Genomic DNA, 8,508 nt, shown 5'->3' on the forward strand with positions numbered 1-8,508 from the left:
TCCTTGGAAGGAAAGTTATGACCAACCTAGATAGCATATTCAAAAGCAGAGACATTACTTTGTCCACAGAGGTCTGTCTAGTCAAGGCTATAGTTTTTCCAGCGGTCATGTATGGATGTGAGAGTTGAAATATAAAGAAAGCTGAGCACTGAAGAATGATGCTTTTGAACTGTGGTGTTGGAGAAGACTCTTGAGAGTCCCTTGGACTGCAAGGAGATCCAACCAGTCCATCCTAAAGGAGATCAGTCCTGGGTGTTCATTGGTAGGACTGATGTTGAAGCTGCAACTCCAATACTTTGGCCACCTGATGTGAAGAGCTGACTCATTTGAATAGACCTGATGCTGGGAAAGACTGAGGGCAGGAGGAGAAGGGGACAACAGTAGATGAGATGTTTGGATGGCATCACTGACTCGATGGACACGGGTTTGGGTGGACTCTGGGAGTTGGTGATGGACAGGGAAGCCTGGCATGCTCTGGTTCATGGGGTCACAAAGAGTCAGACACAACTGAGCAACTGAACTGAACTGAATACTATATTTGTTAAGGTGATCTGTGATCAGTGACCTCTGATGTTACAACTGCAAAAAGATCATGACTTGGTGAAGGCTCCGATAATAGTTCAATTCAGTCACTCAGTCGTGTCCAACTCTTTATGACCCCATCGACTGCAGCGCACCAGGCTTCCCTGTCAATCACCAACTCCTGGAGCTTGCTCAAACTTATGTCCATTGAGTCGGTGATGCCATGCAACCATCTCACCCTCTGTCATCCCCTTCTCCTCCTGCCTTCAATCTTTCCCAGCATCAGGGTTTTCTCCAATGAGTCAGTTCTTCACATCTGGTGACCAAAGTATTGGAGCTTCTGCTTCAGCATCAGTCCTTCCAATGAATATTCAGGACTGATTTTTCTTAGGATGGACTGTTTGGATCTCCTTTCAGTTCAAGGGACTCTAAAGAGTGTTTTCCAACACCACAATTCAAAAACATCAATTCTTTGGCTCTCAGCTTTCTTTATAGTCCCAACTCACATCCATACATGACTACATGAAAAACCATAGCTTTGACTAGACGGATCTTTGTTAACAGTATCTCTGCTTTTAATATGCTATATAGGTTGGTCATAGCTTTTCTCCCAAGGAGCAAGCATCTTGATCTCATGGCTGCAGTCACCATCTGCATTGATTTTGGAGCTCAAAAAAATAAAATCTCTCATTGTTTTTCCATCTATTTGCCATGAAGTGATGGGACTGGAAAAGGTCAGTTTTCATTCCAATCCCAAAGTAAGGCAGTGCCAAAGAAATGCTCAGACTACTGCACAATTGCACTCATCTCACACGCTAGCAAAGTAATGCTCCAAGTTCTCTAAGCCAGGCTTCAACAGTACGTGAACCTCCAGATGTTCAAGCTGAATTTAGAAAAGGCAGAGGAGATAGAGATCACATTGCTAACATCCACTAGATCATTGAAAAAGCAAGAGAGTTCCAGAAAAACATCTACTTCTGCTTTATTGACTATGCCAAAGCCTTTGACTGCTGCTGCTAAGTTGTTTCAGTTGTATCCGACTCTGTGCGACCCTATAGAAGGCAGCCCACCAAGCTGGGCTGTGTATCGACATTTTTTGTTTGTTTGTTTCTATACATAGAGCTGCATGAGCTGTTTGTATATTTTGAATATTAATCCCATGTCAGTTGCATCATTTTCGAATACTTTCTTCCATTCTTTTTTTTTTTTTTCATTTTGCTGATGGTTTCCTTTGCTATGCAGAAACTTTTAAGTTTAATTAGGTCACATTTGTGCATTTTTGTTTTTATTTCCATTATGTTAGGAGGATGATTAAAAAAGATATTGTTGCAATTTATGTGAGAGACTGTTCTTCCTATGTTTTCTCTGAGAGTTTTATAGTATCCATCTGGTCTTACATTTAGGTCTTTAAAATCCATTTTGAGTTTATTTTTATGTACAGTTTAAAGAATGTTCTAAGTGTTGTACATGTAGCTGTCCAGTTTTCCCAGTACTATTTATTGAAGAGATTTTTTTCTCCATTGATTAGTCTTGCTCCTTTGTTGTAGATTAATGTCTTTTGTCACTTAAACGTGATTTACAATTTCACTTCCAAAGGTCCTTTTCAGAATATGACCTTTCAGTGAATTTTAACACAAAGGGTACAAAATGTATTAATTTACTAACTCAATTTTTATCATACACTGGCAATCTCTTTAATATCTAGAAATTAGATATTATAAAATTGGGACCCATTTGTCCAGTATATACATAATATATGCAGTGAAGTATATGTAACATATAGAGCAATGGACAAGTTGAAATGTTCTAGTACATACTAGCAAAACGTCTTTTGCAGTCTTCCCTCTCACCTCCGTCAATCCAATGAAAAAGCACAGAGTATACTGTTCAGGGAGGAGGTTTAACAATTCCATTTCTAAAGACAATATTTCCCATCAGTGTGTGTGTTTTTTTTAATTAATTTATTTTTTGGCTGTGCTGGGTCTCCGTTGCTGTGCATGGACTTTCTCTACTTGTGGTGAGCGGGGCTGGTCTTTGTTGCAGTGCTCGGGGTTCTCGTTGCAGTGGCTTCTCTTGTTGCAGAGCACAAGCTCTGGAGTTCAGGCTCAGTGGTTGTGGCACATGGGCTTAGTTCTGTGGCGTGCGGGATCTTCTGTACCAGGGATTGAACCCATTTCCCCCGCTTTTAGCAAATTCTTCACCATTGGACCACCAGGGCAGGCCTTCCCATCCGCTTTTAAACTGTATTTACAAGAAGTATTATTTTACTACTTCTCCTTTTAAATACATCAAGCACTTCTAAATATCTAGAAAGACTAGATATTTTATATGAGAATTTACTTATCCACTATGTACACAGAACAGTTAATTAAAATAGCACACATGTAGCAATGGTTATAACCTGAACTGAAGTCACTCAGTCGTGTCCAGCTCTTTGCAACCCCATGGACTGTAGCCCACCAGGTTCCTCTGTCCATGGGATTTTCCAGGCAAGAGTACTGGAGTGGGCTGTCATTTCCTTCGCCAGAGGATCTTCCCGAACCAGGGACCGAACCCGGGTCTCCTGCATTGAAGGCAGATGCTTTACCATCTGAGCCACCAGGGAAGCCCTAACCTGAAGTATCTTCTAAATATGACTATTTTGACCTAACCTATTCTTTCCCTCACTTCCTTCTCTCCACCACCAATCCAGTGGGAAAATAATAGGCACATGTAATGTTTAGAGGTAGTTGAACAAATTCATATCCAAACATCATTTACAGAAGACAACTTTCCTATAAATTTCAATAGATAGTGTACAAAATGTGCTAATTTTATTAGTTTCATACGGTGGCGATGTCTGTAACATCTAGAGACTAGATGTTGCAAACTTAGGACTCATTTGTCCACTATATAGACTATATACACAACAAAATAAAATATACATGAACACAAAAATGGTTCTGTCTGAAAATGTCCAGGTATGAACACACTAGCATGTTACCTTTTCTAATTCTTTCCCTCCCACTTCCTCTGAGCCACTGAATAAGTACAGACAATAGTATACTGCTCACAGAGGTGGTTTAACATTTAACATCCCCAAAGACCTAATTCTATGAATTTAACCAAAAAGATATTTACAAAGTGATTATCTTACTCCCTCTACATTTAAAATACATTGGGCACCTCTAAATGCGCTAGTTATTTCAAACAAAGACTTAATTTGTCCACTATATATAGTCCAGTCTTGAATAAACAGCGTATATGTAACAGTTACAATCTGAAAGTGTCTTCAGCATATGAGAACACTGTAGCCTAAGACCAGTACCCTTCCCTTCTCTTCCACCAACCCAAAGGGCTGTAATGCTCAGATTTTCAGAAGACAGTCTTTCCTAGAAATTTTAACACAAAATGTATTATTTACTAATTCTAGTTTTGTCATACACTGGCAACCTCTATAACATCTGGAAAGACTACATGTAAATTAGGACTTGTTTGTCCATTACATGCACTAAATACACAGCAAAAGTGAAAAACAGTGCACAAAGACAATGGTTAATCTTGCCTCAGTATAAACACACTGGCACAGAGCTCTTTTCACTTCCGTCTCCTTCCCCCCAGTGCACAAACACAGTGCGTACTGTTCAGAGAGGTAGTTTGGCCAGCCCCTCTGAAATTAACAATATTCATACAAATTTTAACAAAAATGTATTTACAAAATGCCTCTTTACTACCTCTACTTTTAATGTATATCAGGCACTTCAGAATGTCTAGAATGACTAGATATTTCCCAGAAAGTACTTACTGTCAACCATACACACACACACAGTTGTTCAGTGGCTAAGTCGTGTCCAGCTCTGTGTGACCCATGGACTGCAGCATGCCGGGTTCCTCTGTCCTACACTGTTTCCCAGAGTTTGCTCAAATGCATGTCCATTGAGTCAGTGATGCTATCCAACTATCTCATCCTCTGTCACCCTCTTCTCCTTTTGCCTTCAATCTTTCCCAGCATGAGGGTCTTTGCCAGTGAGTCAGCCTTCGCATCAGGTGGCCAAAGTATTGGAGCTTCAGCATCAGTCCTTCCAATAAATATTCAGGGTTGATTTCCTTTAGGATTGACTGGCTTGATCTCCTTGCTGTACATGGGACTCTCAGGAGTCTTCTCCAGCACCATAGTTCGAAAGCGTCAATTCTTTGGCGGTCAGCCTTCTTTATGATCCAATTCTCACATCCATAGATGACTACTGAAAAAAACCATAGCTTTGACTTATGGACCTTTGTCAGCAAAGTGATGTCTCTGCTTTTTAATATGCTCTCTAGGTTTCTCATAGCTTTCCTTCCAAGGTGTATGTGTCTTTTAATGTAAGGGCTATAGTCACACTCCCCAGTGATTTTGGAGCCCAAGAAAATAAAATCTGTCATTGCTTCCACTTTTTCCCCTTCTATTGGCCATGAAATGATGGGACCTGATACCATGATCTTAGCTTTTTGAATGTTGAGTTTCGAGCCAGGTTTTTCACTCTCAAGAAACTCTTCATATAGAGTATTAACTCTGATGCTGGGAAAGATTGAGCCACGAGGAGAAGGGGGCAGTAGAGGATGAGATGGTTGGATGGCATCATTGACTCAATGGCCATCAGTGTGAGCAAACTTCAGGAGATAGTGAAGGACAGGGAAGCCTGGCCTGCTGTAGTCCATGGGATCAAAAGAGTCGGATGTGACTGAGCAACTGAACAACAGCAATAGTGTTAAGGAATAAGATGCATACACAAAACAATGGTTATAGTATGGAAATGTCTTCTAAGTATGACCAGTAGGACATAGAAAACCTTCTTTTCTTCATCTTTACAGTTTTCCATGTCCTCTAATCCACTGAACAAACGTGGAACATGTGGTTCCTTTCTGTTTTCTCCACTTCTATTTCATTTATTTCTGCTCTGATCTTGATGATTTCATTCCTTCTACTAATGTTGTGTTTTTTCTACTTTCCCTAGTTGCTTTAGGTATAAAGTTAGGATGTTTGAGTTTTGTTTGTTTGCTTCCTGAAGTAAGATTGTATTGCTGTAAACTTTACTCTTAGAATTGCTTTTGTTCCACCCCATAGGTTATGGATTGTCATATTTTCATTGTCATTTGTCTCTAGGTATTCTTTGAATTCCTCTTTGATTTCTTCAGTGATCCATTGATTTAGTAACATTGTTTAGCCACCATGTGTTTGTATTTTATATATATATATATATATATATATATATTTCCTGTAATTGATTTCTAATCTTATAGCGTTGTGGTCAAAAAGATGTTTGATCTGATTTCAATTTTCCTGAATTTAATGAGGCTTGATTAGTGGCCCAGTTCAGTTCAGTTGATCAGTCGTGTCCAACTCTTTGCAACCCAAGATGAGTGGCCCAAGATGTGATTTATCTTGAAGAATGTTCTGTGTTCACTTGGGAAGAAAGTAGATTCTTCTGCTTTTGGATGGAATGTCCTACAAATATCAAGTCTGTCTGGTCTAATATTTCATTTAAGACTTGTGGTTCTGTATTGATTTTCTCTCTGGATGATATGTTCATTGATGAAAATGGGATACTGAAGTCCCCCACAATTATTGTGTTACTGTCAATGTCTCCTTTTATGGCTGATAGATTTTGCCTTAAATATTGAGGCGCTTCTTTGTTGGGTGCATATATACTTACAATTGTTTTAGCTTCTTCTTGGGTTGATCCCTTGGTCGTTATGTAGTGTCTTTCCTTCTCTCTCAGTAACAGTCTTTGTTTCATAGTCTAATTTTGTCTGATAGGAGTATTGCTACACTGGCTTTCCTTTTATTTCCATTTGCTGGAACATCTTTTTCCATCCAGCATCTTTCAGTCTGTATGTGTCCCTAGATCTGAAGTGGGTCTCTTGTAGACAGCATGTATATGGGTCTTAGTTTCGTATCCATTAAGCAAATCTGTATCTTGGTTTGGGCATGTAATCCATTGAAATTTAAGGTATTTGTTGATATGTATGTGCCTGTTGCCATTTTCTGAATATTTTTGGATTTGTTTTTGTAGGTCTTTTTTCTTTCCTTTCTCTTTGTTCTCTTGTGGTTTGATAACTATCTTTTGTGTTGTGTTAGGGTTCCTTTTTCTTTTTGTGTGTGCATCTGTTGTTTCTTGGTTTGTAGTTCCCGTGTGTTTGTGTGTTTTAATGTGGTTTCAATATAGTGGTCTATATAAGATTGTTTTAAGTTGCTGGTCTTTCAGTTTGCAGTCCTCATTTCCTGCATTAGTACTCTCCTCATCTAACAGTTGCTAGCTTTGATATCATATTTGTGTGGATGATTTCCTACTTTTACTGTGTGTTTGCCTTTACTGGTAAGCTTTCCCACTTATGATTTTCTTGTTTCTAGTTGTGACCTCTTTATTCTACTCTTAGAGAAGTTCCTTTAGCATTTGTTTTAAAGCTGGTTTGCTGGTGCTGAATTCTCTGAGCTTTTGTTCGTCTGTAAAGCTTTTGATTTCTCTGTCAAATCTGAATGAGAGAGCCTTGTTGAGTAGAGTATTCTTGGCTATAGACTTATCTTTCTTTCTTTTAAATATTTCGTGTCACTCCCTTCTGGCCTGTAGAGTTTCTGCTGAAAAATCAGTTGATAACCTTGTGTGGAGTCCTTTGTATATTATTTGTTGCTTTTCCCTTTTTGCTTTTATGGTTTTTTCTTTGTATTTAATTTTCGTTAGTTTGATTAACATGTGTCTCAACATTTTGTTAACATGTGTTCCTCCTTTTGTTCATCCTGTATGGGACTCTGCTTCCTCCAGTTGGGTGAATGTTTCCTTTTCCATGATAGGGGAAGTTTTCAGCTATAATCGATTCAATTGTTGCTTTTAATGTTGTCCCAGAGGTCTCTGAGACTGTCCTTATTTCTTTTCATTCCTTTTTCTTTATCCTGTTCTGTGGAAGTATTTCTACCACTGTCTTCCAGATCATTTATTCATTCTTCTACCTCAGTTATCCTATTTATTCTTTCCAGTAAATTTTTCATTGCAGTTATTATGTTATTCATCTCTGTTCTTTAAATCTTCTAGCTCTTTGTTAAACATGTCTTGTATCCTCTTGGTCTGTGCCTCCATTTTTTTTTTCTGAGATTTTGGATCATCTTTACTATAATTACTGTCAATTATTTTTCAGGTAGATTGCCTTTCTCCATTTAGTTTTTCTTGTAGGTCGTTAGGTTGTTCTTTCTTCTGCAGCATGTTTCTCTGTCATCTCATTTTCTCTAAATTTATATGTTTGTGGTCTCCTTTCCTCAGGTTTTAGGATTATTGTTCCTCTTCCTTCTCGTGTCTGGCCCCTGGTGGGTGAGGTTGGTCTAGGGACTTGTGCAGGCTTCCTTGTCAGAGAGACTGGTGAGTGCTCTCTGTGGGATGGAGCTGGGTGTAGTTCCTCTAGTACACAAAGCTGTATCAAAGGGTTTGCTTGTGAGGTGGCTGTGAGCACAGTATGACTTTAGGCAGTCTGTATGCTGGTGGGTGGGGCCCTGCTCCTGTCTTGTTGGTTTGTTTCAGTTTAGTTCAGTCACTCAGTCGTGTCCGACCCTTTGCAACCCCATGAATCGCAGCACGCCAGGCCTCCTTGTCCATCACCAACTCCCGGAGTTCACTCAAAGTCATGTCCATCGAGTCAGGGATGCCATCCAGCCATCTCATCCTCTGTCGTCCCCTTCTCCTCTTGCCCCCAATCCCTCCAAGCATCAGAGTCTTCCAGTGAGTCAGCTCTTTGCATGAGGTGGCCAAAGCACTGGAGTTTCAGCTTCAGCATCATTCCCTCCAAAGAAATCCCAGGGCTGATCTCCTTCAGAATGGACTGGTTGGATCTCCTTGCAGCCCAAGGGACTCTCAAGAGTCTTCTCCAACACCACAGTTCAAAAGCATCAATTCTTCGGTGCTCAGCCTTCTTCACAGTCCAACTCTCACATCCATACATGACCACAGGAAAAACCACAGCCTTGACTAGACGGACCTTTGT

The sequence above is a fragment of the Bison bison genome, unplaced genomic scaffold (assembly GCF_000754665.1).
Source record: "Bison bison bison isolate TAMUID 2011002044 unplaced genomic scaffold, Bison_UMD1.0 scf7180017864462, whole genome shotgun sequence".
In the NCBI taxonomy this organism is placed as follows: domain Eukaryota; kingdom Metazoa; phylum Chordata; class Mammalia; order Artiodactyla; family Bovidae; genus Bison; species Bison bison.